Raw genomic sequence first — 18,105 nt, 5'->3', positions numbered from 1 at the left:
ACAGAGGTGCCCAGGGAGGAGAAGAGCATTCCAGGGAGCAAGCACAGCTTGTGCAAAGGCCCTGGGGCTGTTCGGCGGAGGCAGGGGCTGTGTGTTTGACAACCAGTGAGAGAGTGGGCACAGGGGAACAGCAGGGGGTGTGGGCAGGGAGGTGAAAGGGACAAACACCACCAGACTTGCCCCTCTGCTGATGAGGGTGCATTCAAGGGCACCCTGACCTCGTCACCAGGGGCAAAAAAGGGTGGGTGGGTCTGCCAGGGTGGGAGTTGACTACCTATGGACTGGGCACTGCCCCCAGCCAATAAGCTTGGCCGCTTTCAAAGGATTAAGAAGAAGAGGCGGAGGAAGTTTATGCAACAGAGCTGCTAACCCCGCCAATGTCTCCAACACTTGTTGTCTGGGTCTTCACAGAGGGAATCTGCAGACCCTCGATCTAGAGCAGTGGTACTCACCTGGGAGGGCCCATGATTTTGCCCCACCTGCCCCAGGCTGTTTGGCAAAATCTGGAGGCCTTTTTAGGTGTCATAACTCAGGGGTGGGGGGATTGCTCCTGGTATCTAGAGCATGGAGGCAAAGGATGCTGAAAAGTTCAGGCCTCCTCCCAAAAAATGAACAACACAGCCCCAATGTCAGGAACGCCATGGCTGGGAGACCCTGCCCTGGGCCCCTTGCCTGTCTGTCTCACCTCCCTGACACCAGATAGGAGCACCCACCTGGCTTCCTGGTCTGCCTGGTATTTTTAGCCTCGGAGGGAAGAGCCCTGGCTATTTTTAGTTTTGGGGAGAGGGGGAACAAGGGTATTTTTAGCCTGAGCATCTAATTATTGCAATTTTTATCTTCCCCAAATTTTGGATTTGGGGGAGGATGGTGTGGGAGGGGGTGGTGCAGTAGTAAAGAACCTGGCTGCCTGTGCAGGAGACGCAAGAGACGTGGGTTCGATTCCTGGGTCGGGAAGATCCCCTGGAGGAGGGCCTGACAACCCTCTCCAGTATCCCTGCCTGGAAAATCCCATGGACAGAGGAGCCTGGCGGGCTACAGTCCATGGTCGCAAAGAGTCAGATGTGACTGAGCGCTGAGCTGAGCTGAGGTGGGGGGCGGGGGAGCTTTTGCTTGGCTGATTTCCTAGGATCTGAAACAAGGGTAGAGTGGGGTCCCATCATCCTATGAGAGTCTGAGTCAGTGTCCCCCTGGATCAAAGCTGCTCAGGCCTTGACCATGACATTCCTATCCCCAGCAAAGGCGGGGGCCCCCACGTGACCCTCTGGGCTCTAAACCCTATATGCACACTACCCCACGCCTGCCCACAGGGACACCCTCACACACTGGAGCACCCATGAGGCCCTCTCAGGGAGCTGCCTCACAAGAGTGTGCATGGGACAGGTGCCGAGCTGGCCTGGTCTGGCCCCTGGTGGGTAGCCCTGGCTCCCCTAAGAGGACCAGGGTCCACAGGGACCCCTCAATGTGCAAAGCCAGGGAGAGGGAGTCCCTTGGGGTCTCCGTCCTTTGAGAGGCTCCCCCCGCCTCCATTCACTCAGCTAAGAGTTCTCAAGCGCCTACTGTGGGCCCGGCCTGAGTCTAGGCACCTGGCGTCCAAAAGCAAACCAGGGAACAAATTCCCCAAGAGCTCGGGTCCTGATCGGGGAAGACATACAATAAACAAACAGGTACCATAAATCAGTAAATTACAGAATGTGCGCAAAGTCATCCTTGCTAGGGAAAGTCAGAAGGCAGGTGGGAGGCTGAAATTTTAAACAGGCTACATGGGGTAGATAAAGGTTACTGAGGAGGGGACAACCCTCATCCCTGGGTGAGGGAGCAAAAGCTTTGCACGTGTCAGGGGGAGGGGCCCGGGCGAAGGAGCCGCCAGTGCAAAGGGCCTGTGGTCGAACTGCGTGCTTAGGAGCAGTGAGGAGAGAGGGGGCGAGGTGGAAGGGGTGACAGGGAAGATCATGAAGGTCTGGACTCTGGGACACCCCATGCTTGGGGTGCCAAGATGAAGGGGCTGCCCCACCCCAGCTGGAGCTCTGGCCGCTCTGGAGGGGAGATATATGCCTTCTTCCCAACTCCTATGATAGGAGCCCCTTGACTGAAATTGCTCGTGTCACTAGACTGTGAGCTCCCTGAGGACAGGACTGGGGTACTGTCCCCCTGGCGTCCCCAGCACAGCGCTGAGTGGAAAAGACACTTGGCAAATATTCACAGGTTTCATGAAGAGGTCTGCTCAGCCTTGCTCCCAGGAGCCACACGTGCACACACAGCAGGTGCACACAAGACGCAGACAGCTCCTGACACGTGGAAACACACACACATCCCCTCTGCAAAACTCACAGACACTAGCACCCAGGAGAACCTTATGAACACAGGACCAGCCTGTCGGACACGTGGCCACACACAGGCTCGTCCAGGTTACCATCCTAATCACAGCACACGTACCCACAGGTCACAGCAGCCTGGATTCTCAGGGCGGTGGGACCCGCTCCCAGGCCTCTGTTCTGCAGCCCCCCTGCCACCTGGGACCCCGCTTCCTCTTTCATCAGGGTGGCTGAGCCCAGGGCTGGGAGGGGCACTGGTGCAGTCAGGTACCTGGGGAACCCCCATCTCAGGAGCATCACCCCCCTCCTCACCTCCCTGGAGGGTCTGGAAGAGGGGAACTGTCTGGCGTCTGGAAATTGAATCCTCGAGAGGAGCCCACACAGAAACCAGAGCCTTCTGTGTGTCCTTGGTCACACGTCTGGGTCTGGCTGGAGAGGTAGGAGGGGGCAGTGACTGACAACTTCAGCTCCCTGTGGCCAGCAGGGGCTGGGACGGGGACAGCAGGCAGGGGGAACTGCTCCTCCTGTTCTCCATCGGGGCATCCCCTCTGGGGCCAGGCAGCACAGCCTCCTGGGGTTGGCACCCCCACCCCCTGATGCCCAGGCTGGGGCTGAAGCACCATGCTCTCTCCTGTCAGCCCCCCACATGGCGGTGGTGCCCAAGCCAGGACCAGACTGCTTGAATGCAGACAGACTCCAGAGGGGCCAGGGCCCCCGGAGCTCCTCCCCTATGGCCCGCCTCCCAGGAGAAGGGGCTCCCCAGGGCAGGCTGGGAATAAAACCAGGCTTCGAGTCTCCTGCCTTCCACCTCCTCCCTGCAGGCCTCACGGCACCCAGGTGCGGCTGGTCCCCAGCTCCCTGCCCTCCCTCAACCCTGGGCATCCTCTCCACGCCCAAGGGCAGCAATCAGCATGGATCAGCCAGCTCCCCAGGAGAGGGGGTTGGAGTGGGCACCCCATGCAGAGCAGGAGTGACAAACGTGGGGTGAGTTGAGGCCCCAAGGGAGTTCCCTGAGGGAGAGGAGGAAGAAGGTGGCAATGCCAGTGGGAAGGCCAGGCACTCACATGTGAGCACACACATATGTGGCTTGGTGCATGGGGGCCCTTGCTGCCAGCCAGGGATCGAATTAGTTCCCTTTTCCGCTTTCCAGATGATTTTTCATCTCTGTAATTAATGGGCAAGTCAGTTCTGAACAGCATGGCAGGCAAATTACTAGTTAGGAAAATCACGGATAATTTTCTCGATATGATAATGAAGGTTGTATTCCTTCTCTTATTCTCCCTGTTTTCATCCTACTTTTAAGTAATAAAATCGGCATTAGAATTTGGGGGTGGGGGAATGGGGAGGAAGGAGAAGTCACCTGCCCCCACAGCTGGGGCCTGACCCATCAGCGGGGAGTGCTCAGTCCCTGGCCATCAGGCAGATGGAGAGAATGAGAGACAGGGACCCTCAGTGGGACACCCTGATGACCCATTCAGGGTGCCAGGCCTAGGAGACCAGGTGGAGGGCGGGCAGCTCCCAGGCTGTTAGGCCCGGGGGTGAAGGAGTTGGGGTCTGGGGTCAGGTTACAGGTTCCCGCCCGGCCTTTGGGTGCTTGGAGAGGGGAGCAGGGATCACCCGCCTCTCCCCAAGCAGAATTGAGATCCACCAGCCCTGAGCAGACATCTACTCTCATGTGTCCCCCATATCTGTCCCTCAGACTGTCCAAACCCCTCTCATCGGTGACTCCTGTAGCAGCGAAGAGAACAGGGCAAGCCGAGAGAGGGAGAGAGAAGCAGAGAAAGAGAGAGAGGCGGAAAGGCAACCAGCCATCTTGGCAGCCATCTTGAACCCCTCCCCCTGCTCCCCCAGCTCACCACATGTTTGGATGTGGGCAGAGGAACCCAGGCCCCGGGTACTGCAGGAACCAGGAGGAAAGGGGGCCCTGTCTCAAGGCTGCCATGGAGGGACACCCACTCAGCTGCCATGACTGTGTGCGCGCGGGGGGCGGGGGAGGGGGGGGGTGGAGAGGCAGGGGAGGGAGGAGCGGAGCGCGAGGAAGGTCCAGTGAGGGGCCGGGCAGCGATGGGGCTGGGTGCTGACCGAGCCTGGAAGGTTAGGGCCAGGGATGTGTATGAGGGCTGTGTGCAGGCGGGGGGCGGTGTGCCTGTGGGGCCACTTTGGCCACGGCGGGAGCACACACACAGCGCTGCCCAGGCTCTTCTGGCACGGACTCCCGTCCCAGGCAGATAGAAAGATGACAATTGAAACCCCAAGCTCTACTCGGCGAACACCTGGGAGAGTGGGAGGGCTGGACCTCAAAGCCCGAATCCGGATGGATGAAACCCAACAGCTTCCCAGGCTTAACGCGGTACCGCGGAGGGAAGATGCTGTCGACGGCTACAGCCGACCAGACACCCAGACAGACCCCTCCCCATCCCCCGCGCCTCTGCCTCCCAGAGAAAAACAACCCCCAGCCCGGCTTCGTGGGGTGCCAGCCCCCGACACGGCTCCTCCGGGGGCTGGGGCCGGCGCGCGGCGCGCACACGCACCCTCTCCGCTCACACCCAGACACCTACACAAACAGGGCGCCAAGCACCCGCGCGCACACGCACCGGGGACACGCAGGCACTGCCGCGCCGCTTCCCCACAAAGGCTGGCGCGCGCGCGGGCACACGCAGCCACGCGCGGGCACACTCGCGGTCCCCTCCCCCCACGGGCACCCCGCGGCCGCGCATCCGCACCCCCGACAGTCTACGGGGGCTGCCCCTCCCGGCCCCCTCACCGGTGGGGTGAGGTGCAGGCCGCCCTCCATCCCCCTCGCGCTCAGGTGCTGTGACCCGCGGTTCCAGCATCCCCTCCCCCTTCCTGGCCCGGACAGGCCCGGGCTCCCATCCTCCCTACCTCGGCCCCCACACCTGGCCCAGGTACGGCGTCTCCCTCGCCCGGGGTCCTCAGACACTCACCTGTCCAGCGCCGCTCCGGGGTCGGCCTTGCGCGTCTCTCCTGCGGCTCCGCGAACCCAGGACCCCTGCCCGGCACATCTCCCGGAACCGGGACAGGGGGGAAATCGGGCGAGGGGTGGCGGGGCCCAGAACCGCTGTCACCAACCAAAAATTAAAAAAAAAAAAAAGAAGAAGAAGCGGATTACACAGCTCCAAAGGCGGCCCCCTCGCGGCGGCAGAGACTCGGGGCTGGGGGCGAGCGTCCGCGCCCCTCCCGGGGAGGGAGGCGGCGGAGGCGGCGGGGCGGGGGCGGTGTCAGAGCTCCGGGGGCTGGGGCGAGGCGGAGCCCCCCGAGGCGGCGCCAACAGCTGCCCGCATCTTCCCCGCAGCTCCGCGGCCCCGACGGAGGCGGCACGTGTGCGCCCAGGCGACTTCCCAGCCCCCTCCGACGGCGGCAGCCGAGGGGTTAACCGAGCAGCTAGGGAGCCCCTGCAGCCCCCCGCCGCCCGGCGGCGCCGCTCCGGGGCCCACGCGGCCCCATTCGCCGGGGCCTCCTCAGCAGACGGCGGGGCGGGGGCGCCGCAGAGCCGACAACTCCCGCGCCGACGGGTCGGGCTCCCCGCAGTGGCCACGGGGGGCTCGGGTAGGGGGCGGGCGGCGCGGAGCTTGTTGGGGGGGGGTCGCGGTTGTAGGCGGGCGCGGCGGCGTCGCGCCCCCGGGGTGGCCGGATGGGGGGGGCGCCGGGCCGGGCCCGTGGGCACCGCAGGACGCGCGGACCGAGCGGGCGCCGGGCACCAGCAATGACAAGCCGCCTGCTCGCCCCTCTCCCCGGCGCACCCGCTCCGGGAGGGGGGCGGCGGGCACGCGCAAAACCCGGCCCGGAGCCGCCGCCCGGGACCGGCCGCCGCAACCTGCCCAAGCGCACCGGAGGCCGGTCCGAAAACCCGGAATGGACTTTCCTCCCCTTCGCCCCGCTCTTGTCCCTATGGAAAAACCGGGAGAGGGAAGGAGTTGTGCTGGATCCCGGCTTTGGAACGGGAAGTGGGGGAGGGGAGACAGGCTCGAGGAAGACCCGGAACGGATTTTGCAGGTAGTGGAGTAAAGGCGCTTTGCCCGGTGAGGGGAGAAATGGGAGCGATCTGGAAGGGGTCTGCAAAACCCGGGTTGGATTAGACAGAGATGGGAGGAACGAAGGCAGCTGCGACAGGGCCAAATGCACCCCGGGCACGCAAATTTCGGGCCGGATTCTTCCTCGGGAGACGGAGTAATGCGTCATGCCTAATGCAGTGGGAATAAGCAAGACCTGGCCTAGAGCTCCCAGACCTGGGCTCGCAGGGGTCTCCGGGAAGGGGCTATTTAGTGGCTGAGGCGGCGTGGGCTGCCCTCGTCTTCCTGGCAGCGACGTGCAAGAAGGAGGGGCAAAAGGAGGGCTGGACTCGGGCACGAAAGGATCTGGAGCGCTGGCTGCACCGAAGCAGGCAGGTAAAATCGGTTTCAGGATCCAGGGGCGATGCGAAGGGAATGCAATGAGGAGGCCGCTACCCTGGGAGACCAGACCTACAATATAAGGCAAGGGAAGACCGCAAAGCCAGGACTGGAGTATGCGGGATGGGACAAGACCCTAGCTAAAGATCTGTGGCAACTGGTCAAGGCCTGGGAACTGACCAGGTCGCAGGAGCGGAGAGGGTGGGTATTTGGGGGAGGTTAGTATCTATAAACGCCTCAAAGGTCTTGCTTTGGGTGGGGGTGGGGGGGCCGAGAGAAAAAATTGCATTTTAGGTTTTCGGCAAGTGCAAAAACTCGGTATGGATTTCCGCAGCCCAGCAATTATACTGCAGCTGGTGGACTTGAAGTAGGACAAGGAACCAGCGGGTTCCTAGGCATCTGGCCGAGTGAGGCCTGGGGCTGGCTTCATGCTGCAGCTGCAGAAGGGAGCCCCGCACCCCATCTCCCTGGTTGGGGAAGGCAGTCCGACTTGGCGTGGATTCCCAGAGCCAGAGCTGTGACTGCCAAGACCCACAGTGGGGGCTATAAAACCGGGCCCCAGGCCAAAAATAGGCACTTTGGCAGAATAGACAGATCAGTGCAGGGTGGGGGCTGAGGAAAAACTAGAGGGCGGCGGGTACTAGAAGGTCCTGAGAGGTAAGATCCGGTGAGGATCTCGGGAGAGCGGACCTGGAAGCCTGGCGTTTTATGAAGGATGGGTGCAAGGGGAAGACTGATGGATGGGAAGGAGCAAATCCCTGGTTTGGATCCTTAGGGAAGGGAATCATCCAGTGGAGGTCTAATTAGCACACGGGCCAGAGCATACAAAGTCGGGGCTGAATCTCAGGTAGACACAGAGCAGGCAATAGTGGGGAGAGTGGGGCAGACAAGTCCGGACCTGGATTATAGAGGAAGGGGATGTGCTGAGGACGAGGAAGATGGCAAACCCTGGTCTCTGTCTCCAGGGAAGAGAATGCATTGCCATTCCAACTTGGCTCTGCAGAATGGGTGAGGAATTGAGAAACAGCGTGGAAGTAGCAATGGAAAGGGTTGGGGTGACAAATAGACAAAACTTGGGGCAGGCTTAGAGGGGAGCTATAAAAATCTAAGAAACCCTAAAAGGAACATCTGCAAGTGAATAAACCCGTCCTCTAAAAATCCCTTCCCAGAAGCTTGAATTTAGGGAAAAGCAGAGACTCCCCAGGTGGTACAGAGGTAAAGAATCCACCTGCCAGTGCAGGAGATGCTAGAGATGTGAGTTGGACCCCTGGCTCGGGAAGATACCCTGGAGAAGGGAATGACAACCCACTCCAGTATTCTTGCCTGGAAAATTCCACGGACACAGTCTACAGTCCATGGGGTTGCAAAGAGTCGAACAGGACTGAGTGACTGAGCACGCACAGAGACGCCAGACTTCCAGGCTGACCGGGTAACCGGGGTTTACCTCTATGGCACCCACCACCCTCCACCTGCTTCTGTGGGCAACCATCATTTCAGGACTGGGCAGGGATTCTCATAGCCTGGAACTGGGGCCAAATCCAGCCCTAGACTTCAGGGGTGGAGACAGTAGGCGGGCTAACTTCATTCCTCCTTCACACCCAGGGTTCCGTGGCTGTAGACCTTGGGCCTTAAATACGGATGGTCAGGCCCATCGGCTGGATCTAAGGGACCAAATATGTATGAAGTGGAGGTTTGTGGCTGCGGAGGGGGTTCTATCCATCTATGGTTGGTGCAGTACCAGGATGGGAGAATGGGGGAGGTTCGGCTTCTCCACACGTCAGTTTCCCACTTTGAAATATCTCCGCAGCACCTGGTAGGATCCATGAAAGGCTTTGGCGGTACCGCAGGGGGCAACCAGGAACCCTCCCCCCACATCCACACAGCCAGCTTTCTATAAACCTGGAAGGATTGAAAGGGGGAAGAACGTGCAGCTCAAGGAAGGCTGAGCATCTCCAGAGCCCCCTGGCTCCTAGTCCTCCCACCACCCTGCCGTCCAGCCCTGAGTAGCCCACCCACCTGCTCTATGGAGGGACCCTCGGAACCAATGAATGTGCCTGGGGGACGGTACTAACTTGCGTTCTTCAGTTGCTGCGAGAAGCGGTGTCTTTAATTTATACGAGGGAAAGGAGTGCCATGCTTTAAGGAACCCCCGGCTCAGTTTGGAAAAATCCTGGCTAGGACTCCCTTCCCCCAAACCCTCCTCTTTTTTCCCCAAAGCCCGTGGTCAGCAGAGCGCCCCGTGTTGTGGCCGGGATCGGTTTCACTAGCCTCCATTCTATCGCGGTTTTTAGGCCTCGCGGGCGAGGGGCTCAAGAGGAGAAGGATGAGTAGAGGCTGGGGGCGCAAAAGAGCCCCAGCGCTTCTCCCCGAAGACCCCCGGCTGCGCAGCCGCAGTGGATGCCGCGCCAGCAGCCGGGCTCCTGAAACTAACGCGTCCGCGCGCGCGCAGTCTCGCCCCAGCTCCCGGCGCCCAGCACCGCGCGTGTCCGTACCCGCGCCCAGGACGCCCTACTCCCAAGGCGCTTCTCTCTTTGCGCATCCTACCTATGCCTCGGATTCTCACGCTCAGCGTGACCCGCGTCTTGGATACCCAACGTCCTGTCCATCCGGCGCCTGGACATCCACTTTTCTCTTTACCCTATGCCAGAAAACCCTCACACCCAGGTGGCCCGCGCCTAGGACACCCCACGTACGGATCCCCCGGCGTCTTGGAGACCCTACATTCTGTGCATCTAGCATTTGGCGCACCCTGACCTCAGACGTGGATAGCTCTACTCACCTGTGCCCTCTGCCCTCCTCCTGTGTCCACGTGTGTTGAGCTCCAGTGCTGACCGACCTGGGTGCTGGTTTCCTCCACCTTCCTCTGTCCCCGATCTTCTGAGTCCTCTACCTCAGGGCTGGCGCCCTCAGTCGTGGGTGTCCTGTTTCTTCGTATTCCTTAGGTCCGTGTGCCGGAGGTGCGAGAACCCATGCGAGGGCGGCGCAGGGGTTGGGGTTGGTAATGAAACACGTTCCTGGTCTCAGGAAAAATGCTCAGCCCTCCACTGCCCACCAGGCACCCCCAGCACAGATACACCTAGAGCCCACTCGGCCAGCATTTTTGACCCTGAGGGGCTTCTCATTCAGTGTATTAATTCCTTCCATGTATTCCTCAAACACGGAGGACCCCTTACAGCATTTAGTGGCTGGGGGCCAGATGTTGAGAATGCCCTAGTGTCTTGCCAGTAAGACTGGAGTTCCTCTCTGGGGCATCCCTGTTCAGTGGGTAAGGCAGGCACAGAAAGCATGATGGAAATAGCCCTGGAAAGTAAGCAGGGTGCTAAGGGGAGTGGATGGTGAACTGTCCAAGCCTTGAAGAGTGGGTGGGGTGGAGTTCTGTGTGCCCCTGCCTCTCCTGGAGGCTTCCTATACCCCCACCTTGGGCACTGCTGGAGCCCCATCCTGTCCTTTATACCTCGGCTCAAGTGAAAAGGCAGGTAAAGGGGTCTCAGAATTGAGCTGGGAGGATATTGTGTGGGTGGGGATTAATTCCAACTGCTGTCATTGGCAGGGGCAAGGCAATGCATTCAGTTAACAAGCATGTGTTGAGCACCTACTGTGCACCTGGCATTGTGCTAGCTGCTGGGAACACAGCAGTGAATAAGGCAGACAAGCTTCTCTGTTCTTGGGGCTGACATTCCAATCAGAAAGACAGATGAGAAATCAGACAATTAAAAGGTACAGGATGTTAGAGGATGATCAGTGCTATGGAAGAAAATTAAGGAAGACAGAACATGGTGACCGGAGAAGGCAATGGCACCCCACTCCAATACTCTTGCCTGGACAATCCCATGGACGGAGGAGCCTGGTGGGCTGCAGTCCATGGGGTCGCTAAGAGTCGGACAGGACTGAGCAACTTCACTTTCACTTTTCACTTTCCTGCATTGGAGAAGGAAATGGCAACCCACTCCAGTGTTCTTGCCTGGAGAATCCCAGGGACGGGGGAGCCTGGTGGGCTGCCGTCTATGGGGTCGCACAGAGTGGGACACGACTGAAGCGACTTAGCAGCAGCAGCAGCAGCAGAACATGGTGATGGCTGCAGTTTTAGATAGAGGAGGTCAGGGAAGAGCTCACTAAGAAGGTGGTATTTGGATAAAGACTTAAAAGGAGTCCTGGGGAGATCGGCGGTGGGGGGGAGGGGGTTCCAGGCAGAGAGAACAGCCAGCGTAAAGGTCCTGAGGTGGAAACATGCTGGGTGTTCAAAGGATCAATGAGCGGGCCTGTGTGGCTGGAGGGAGGGGGTGAGGGCAAAAAGAGAGGAAGGTGAGGGTAGGGAGGTAATGGGCTAGACCATCCTGGCCTGATGTGCTTCGGGGAGAATTGGTTTTTAATCGGAGTCACCTGGGAGCAATGGAAGGTTCTAGGCAGAGGAGGGTTTTCCCCTGACTTATATGTTCACAGGAACCTTCTGGCCCTGGTAAGATTTGAGAAGGAGCCAGGAGACTGGGGAGATGGATTCCACAGTCAATCCAGCTGAGAGGTGATGGAGGCCTGGAACAGGGTGCTGGGGAGAAAGGGCCAGATTTGAGGCACAGCCTAGGGACAGAGCCAATAGGACACGTTAGTCTTTGAATCCCCCTTCCCCAGCAGAACTTCTCAAATGTCACCTCTGGATCACAGTGCGGACGCTGCACCTTCCTCACTCCCAAGAAACAAGAGTCCAGGAAGCCACCCAGGTCCAGTCTGAGCAACAGCTGGCAGGCAGCAATGGTGGTCCATTCCCGGTAAGGCACCAACTGGGAGGGGAGGCCAGTTGGGTTGCACTTCCCACCCCGACCGCTAGGGGCCGCTGCCCCGCTGCTCTGCGGCCGCCAGGTGAGGAGGAGGCCCCGCCTCTTCCCCAGCAGGTGCTCTGGTTGGTCGAGAGGGCAGGGGACTGGAGTAAAGAGAGCAGGGCTGGGGGAGGAGTTGGGGGAACGAAATGGGGGTGAAGGGAGAGAGCTGAGCGAGTCCCACGTAGAGGATGCTGAAAGAGGTGAGGTTGGAGGAGGCAGGTGAGGAGCCAGAGATGGTTGACTGAGTGCTTGCGAGAAAGCAGGGGAGAGGAGGGGGAGTTGAGGTGTCTGGAGGAGAGAGGAGTTGGGGAGGGGGGGAAACTGAGGGTATAGAGCAAAGTTAAGGGAAGGAAGACGGGTGAGCAGGTGAGGAGTCAGGGATGGCCCTGGAGGTGAGGTGGACGTGACTGGGGGACATTTGGACAGTGCGTGGGGACTGCTGGGATGGTTGAGGGCTGGGCCTGGTCTGTGGGAAATGAGGGACCCCAGAGAAGGCACCTGGCACTTTGCCAGTCGTGGCTGGTACGGACAGTGGGGGCGGGGGGGAGGATAGTTTCTCAGATCTTGACCCCATGCGTCAGACATGGGGGGAAAGCTTCTGAGGAGTGAGGTGTGCAGGCCAGGCTCCACGCAGGAGCCCAGTTTGCTTCTGCAATCTGGCACTGGGGCTCTCCTTCATACCCTGTACCCCCATGGCTGGGATTCACGGTGCATTGAGCTGGGTGGTAAGCAGATGAATGAGACAGAGGCAGTCCCAGTTGGTTGGAAACCAGCAAGATGTCCACGGATGTGTGGGATGGAAGACAGGGTCTGTGGGAGACCAGAGGCCCTCCCCAGCCAGGGGGCTCAGAGAAGGTTGCCCTGGGGAAGTGACTTGTAAGCAGACAGCAAGAATCCATCAGCTGAACATAGAAGACCCTGATGGTCTGGACAGAGAGGAGATTCTGAGGACATTGACAAGAAAAATGCCAGCAGAGACTAGGCTGCAGTAGAGCCATAAAAAGGGGGAAAAAGTGATGCCTGACCTTGCACGGGCCAGGGCCAGGGCCCTCAATGCCAGATGCTGACACGGGAACAAGAAACAGAAATGGGGCAGGGGTGAGGCAGTAAGGAGGGACAGTGACAGCTGTGGGGAGCTGGAGATGCACTCCCTTTTAAGCCAGCAGCCGCTTGCTATTCCTCAGCTTCAGCTGAGAGCTACCACGTGGGAAGCCAGGCTCTTGGAATTGCTGGTACGGATTCTTCAAGAGAAGCTAGAAGTCAGGTGTTTTGTGTAAAATTCCCTGAGCTTTAATTCTCTCAGACTGATCTACTAATTGCTATCAATTGCTGTAACCCAGCAATTCAATTCCCTGGTTTATTCCCAATGGGAATGGGAGTTTCTGCCACCAAAAGACATACATACATACATGGATGTTCACAGCAGCTTCATTCACCATCGCCAGATACTGGCCACTGGCCATGTGACCGTCGACTGGCAAATGGGAAATTAATTGGAGTATATTTGTTTAGAATATATATTGATGGCTCAGACGGTAAAGCGTCTGTCTACAATGTGGGAGACCAGGGTTCCATCCCTGGGTCGGGAAGATCCGCTGGAGAAGGAAATGGCAATCCACTTTAGTACTCTTGCCTGGAAAACCCCATGGACAGAGGAGCCTGGTAGGCTGCAGTCTATGGGGTCGCAAAGAGTCGGACACGACTGAGCAACTTCACTTCACTTTCACTTTGGACTAAATTCAATGGAGTACAATACAGTGATGAAAAAGAACAATGCATGAACACATACACAGCCCTGTGCGTGTTGCCCACAGGACACAAATGGGATGCAATGCATGATGACATTCCTATCACTCAAGGACAGATAGAAGTAATCTGTGGAGCTAGGGAGCCCAGGGCTTCCTAACCATGGACCACGGACATTTGGGGCTGGCTGATTCTTTGCTGCATGGGACCTATCCTGTGCATTGGAGGGTGTGGAAAAAGTATCCCCGTCCTCTCCCCCACCATATGCCAATAGCATTTGCCTAGTTGTGCCCTCCCTTGTTGAGGGGGCACAGTCAGCTTCAGGTGAGGATCACTGGGAAAGTGACATATTTTTTAAAGATTTATTTATTTTATCTGTTGGCTGTGGTGGGTCTTCACTGCTGCTCGTGAGCTTTCTCTAGTTGTGGTGGGAGCAGCAGCTACTCTTTGTTGCCATGTGCGGGCTTCTCACTGCAGAGGCTTCTCCTGTGGTGGAGCATGAGCTCTAGGCATGCAGGCTTCAGCAGCCACGGCGAGTGGGCTCAGTAGTTGCGGCGCACGGGCTTAGTGGCTCCTAAGCATGTGGGATCTTCCCAGCCCAGAGACCGAACCAGTGTCCTTTGCATTGCAAGGCAGATTCTTAACCACTGGACCACCAGGGAAGCCTGGGAAAGTGATCTTTTGAGGTAAGACAATGATTAGAAATTGGCCTTGGAGAGCTCCCAAGGGACTGGAACATTCTCTATCTTGAACTATGGTGATGATCAAGGTGGAGCATATTTTTAAAATACACAGTGCTGTATTTTAGGAAGCATGTGCTTCACGATAAAAGAGTGAACCCTACGACATGGATGACCCTCAAAACATGATGCTGAGTGAGAGAAAGTGATCTTTTGAGGTAAGACAATGATTAGAAATTGGCCTTGGAGAGCTCCCAAGGGACTGGAACATTCTCTATCTTGAACTATGGTGATGATCAAGGTGGAGCATATTTTTAAAATACACAGTGCTGTATTTTAGGAAGCATGTGCTTCACGATAAAAGAGTGAACCCTACGACATGGATGACCCTCAAAACAGATGCTGAGTGAGAGAAGCCAGACACAAAAGGCCACAGGTTACATGACTCCATTTATCCAAAAAGTCCAGAAGAAGCAAATCCAGAGAGACAGAAGGAGATGAGCGGTTGCTGGGGGCAGGGGGTGAAGGGAGTGGGTAAGGAAGAGTGGCTGCTAATGGGTCAGGGGTTTCCTTTGGGGTGATGGGAATGTTCTGGAATTAGTCGTATAACACTATACAATAATACACTTAATTGTTCACTTGAAAATGGTTTATCTTGTGTGAATTTTACCTTAAAAACAAATTATTTTTTAAAAAAGGTTTTTGATGTGGACCATTTTTAAAGTCTTTATTGAATTGGTTACAACTTTGTTTCTGTTTTATGTTTTGGTTTTTTGGCCCCAAGGCATGTGGGATCTTAACTCCCCAACCAGGGATCGAACCCACACCCCCTACATTGGAAGGTGAAGTCTTAACCACTGGACCGCCAAAGAAGTCCCAGAATTTTTTTTTTTTAATAGAGTCAACTCAAACAAGCTGAACAGGACCGGGGCCTGGGCCAGCTTGGCCACTTTGCAATGGAGGGAGGGGATGGTGGGAAAGTGAGGTGATAGACAGCCTCTGTCCAGAGAAAGTGTGAAGCAAAGCGGGAACTGTGGGCCTTCTTGGAAAAGGGAGGGCTGAAGCAAAAAGTATGTCTTGGCTCAGGGGAACGCTCTCTCTTAACCCAACCTGTCAGCCCTGGAAAGAAATCGCAGGCAGGTCAGAGGCTAGCCTGCGAGCTGTTGAAGGGAATACAGAGTTCTGACGGGTAGAAGAGAAATGACAACCATTCAGCCCAGCCTGACGCCACCGAGGGGTGATCAACACCCCCGCAGTGCTTGCAGGGGGGTCGTGGGGATGTTCTCTGAGAGCTGAAAGGGGGCAATGGGGGCTCACAGAGGAGCAGGCTTCCTGAGAGCTTGGCCTACACTGGAAACACAAACCCATGGGGCACACTGGACCTATTGATTCCCTCCCACCCACCCCCTGCTGTGTGGGGGGATGGGAAGGGGAGAACCACCCACTGTGAGCAGCCAGAGACCAGGGGCCAGGGGCCAGGGGATGGGCTTCCAGGATCTTGAGTCTCCACTGGACTTCCCTGGTGGTCCAGTGCCTAAGAGTCCATGCTCCCAATGCAGGGGGCCAGGGTTCACACCCTGCTCAGGGAACTAGATCCCACATGCCACAACTAAAGAGTTCGTATGCCTCAACTAAGACCCAAAGCAGCCAAATAAATAAATAAAAATAAATATTAAAAAAAATTTTGAACGAGTGAAGAGAGAAAGCAAGCTACGGGCTCCAGGAAGCTGGGGGTCCTGGCTGGTAGGGGCCAATGGTGACTCCCACAAAATATGAACACCTGGAACCTGGAGCTGTCACCTTATTTGGAAACAGTGCCCTTGCAGATGTAATTAAGACTCTTTCGATGGATGAGATCATCCTGGATTAGGGTGAGTCCTAAATGCAATGACAAGTGTCCTTAGAAGAGAAGAGAAGGGGTGAAGACAGAGGAGAAGGTGGCCATGTGAAAACAGAGGCAGAGATTGGAGTGATGTGGCCACAAGCCCAGAGCCACCAGAAGCTGAAAGAGGCCAGGAAGGATCCCCCCTTAGAACATTTAGAGGGAGCACCACCCAGCTGACACCTTGATGTCAACTTTGGACTTCAGAACGGTGAGGGAATAAATCCCTTGTTTTAAGTCACCCAGTTTATGGTCCTTTGTTATAGCAGCCTTGCTGCTAAGTCGCTTCAGTCGTGTCCGACTCTGTGCGACCCCATAGATGGCAGCCCACCAGGCTCCCCGGTCCCTGGGATTCTCCAGGCAAGAATACTGGAGTGGGTTGCCATTTCCTTCTCCAGATAGCAGCCCTAGGGAACTATAATAATAGAGGCCCTGATAGTCAATTCTCTGAATATTTACAAAGCCCCTGGAAAGGATCATGGTACAGTGGAGAAAGCAAACACATGAATGGATCACTTCTGTATATATATAAGGGTTTCCCCAACTCAATGGACATAAGTTTGAGCAAACTCCAGGAGACGGTAAAGGACAGGGAAGGCTAAAGGACAGTCCATAGGGTCGCAAAGAGTCGGACACGACTGAGTGACTGAACAATAGGGCTTTGCAGATGGCGCAGTGGTAAAGGATCTGCCTGCCAATGCAGGAGATGCTGGTTCTATCTCTGGGTCAGGAAGACCCCCTGGAGAAGGAAATGGCAACTCAGTCCAGTATTCTTACCTAGAAAATTCCATGGATAAGAGGAGCCTGGTGGGCTCTAGTCCACGGAGTCACAAAGAGATGGACATGACTGACTGAGCACATATGCGTAGATAGATAGATGGATAGATGGGTAAAGGTACAGGGCCATGCCATGAGGCTTTCCGGATCTTACTGCCCTGACCACGGAGTGAATCTGGGCTATGGCAGTAGCCACTGAACTAAATCCTAACCACTGGACTGCCAGCGAATTCCTGGGGTCAGTGTGGAAGGATGGACATCCCGTGGGGTGGAGGACTGCCTAGGAACTCTATAGCAGGGATGACATCACACAGCTGCTGACAACACACGCCACTACTTATCGTGGACAGCAGGTAATACAGACACTTTGAGCAGTCAAGAAGGCGTCTGCATGAGTAATGGCACAGGTGACCTTCACTTCAGTGTCAAGGAGCAATAAGGAGTGGTGACTGTGACACAGAATAATGATAACTGCTAACGTTGATTAGCACTTGCTAAGTTCTTTCCTTGCACAGTATTAACTCATTTATTTTCTCATAACTCTACAGTCAGGTGTTATCCCCATTTACCAGAGAGCTTAACTGAGGCATAGAGGCTGTAGGGCTGGAAACTGATGGTACATTTCAAACTGGGTAATCTGAGCAGAGCTAAATGATGGGACAATATTACACAGCATGGACAGATGTACCACAGGAACCACAAGGAATAACGCCACGCCTTGGACTAGGACAAGTGGGAGCTATTAGCACCCCTAGGTCTGAGGGGCAAGGGGAGTGGGCAGTTGCTATGAACTGGAGACACTACCGGTGGGAGCTCAGACCCCTAGGTCTGAGTGGGCAGTTGCTATGAACTGGAGACACTACAGGCTGTGTGTGGATGGGGGAGACCTGTGACCTCCAACAGGGATGCGAGCGGCCCTCAGAAGCCACAGGGGCTGAACTGGGGAACAAATATCTCCCTCACTTCCTCTCCCCTCACTGGCTGAATCCAACCTGAGCCGGAGGACCCAGGAGCCCGGCAGTGTGGTCCACACAGCCCAGACTCCCGAGACACTAAGCTAGGTGGAGAAGCCAGGAGAATTGTTCTGAGAGAGGAAAGCGGAAGATTCCCTAACAGTGACTCTGCCTGGGTCCAGTTCCCTTGAACTACTCACCATGTGAGAACTGGCAGACCTGCGCTGTCTCCTGGGGGTGGGGTCCAGTCTTACTGAGCACTGCCTCTGAGATTCATAGAGGCTGTGTCTTTTGATGGAAAGCCAGGAATACAGATTTTTATGCAACAATCACCAGGTATTTAAGAGCTGGTACCTTATTACCATTTTACAAACCCTGCATGGGCAAAACAAATCGCAGGTGGGGGCTGGATTGGGCTATGGGTGTCAAGCCCCTGGTTCAGAAGGTGAAAGCGGACCGCGCAGCATACCCAACTGTGGAAACTGGGAGGTTCAGAGAGGCAGCCGCGCAAAGCATCATGGGTGAGATGGGG

General features: G+C 56.7%; 1 protein-coding gene across 3 annotated transcripts in view; it reads right to left on the bottom strand.

The window, feature by feature from the left end:
* ADGRL1 (adhesion G protein-coupled receptor L1) overlaps window positions 1-6,038 on the bottom strand; it is a 50,736-nt gene extending 44,698 nt beyond the window's left edge. For 2 of the 3 annotated variants that reach the window (XM_059888482.1, XM_005208626.5), the window contains exon 1: window positions 5,258-6,038. The gene's annotated coding sequence lies outside the window, so the exon portion shown is untranslated. 3 annotated transcript variants of the gene reach the window in all.
* Window positions 6,039-18,105: the final 12,067 nt, after the last annotated feature.

The sequence above is a fragment of the Bos taurus genome, chromosome 7, assembly GCF_002263795.3.
Source record: "Bos taurus isolate L1 Dominette 01449 registration number 42190680 breed Hereford chromosome 7, ARS-UCD2.0, whole genome shotgun sequence".
NCBI lineage: Eukaryota > Metazoa > Chordata > Mammalia > Artiodactyla > Bovidae > Bos > Bos taurus.
Note: the sequence above shows the minus strand (reverse complement) of the source record. Positions and strands in the feature narration are given on the sequence as shown.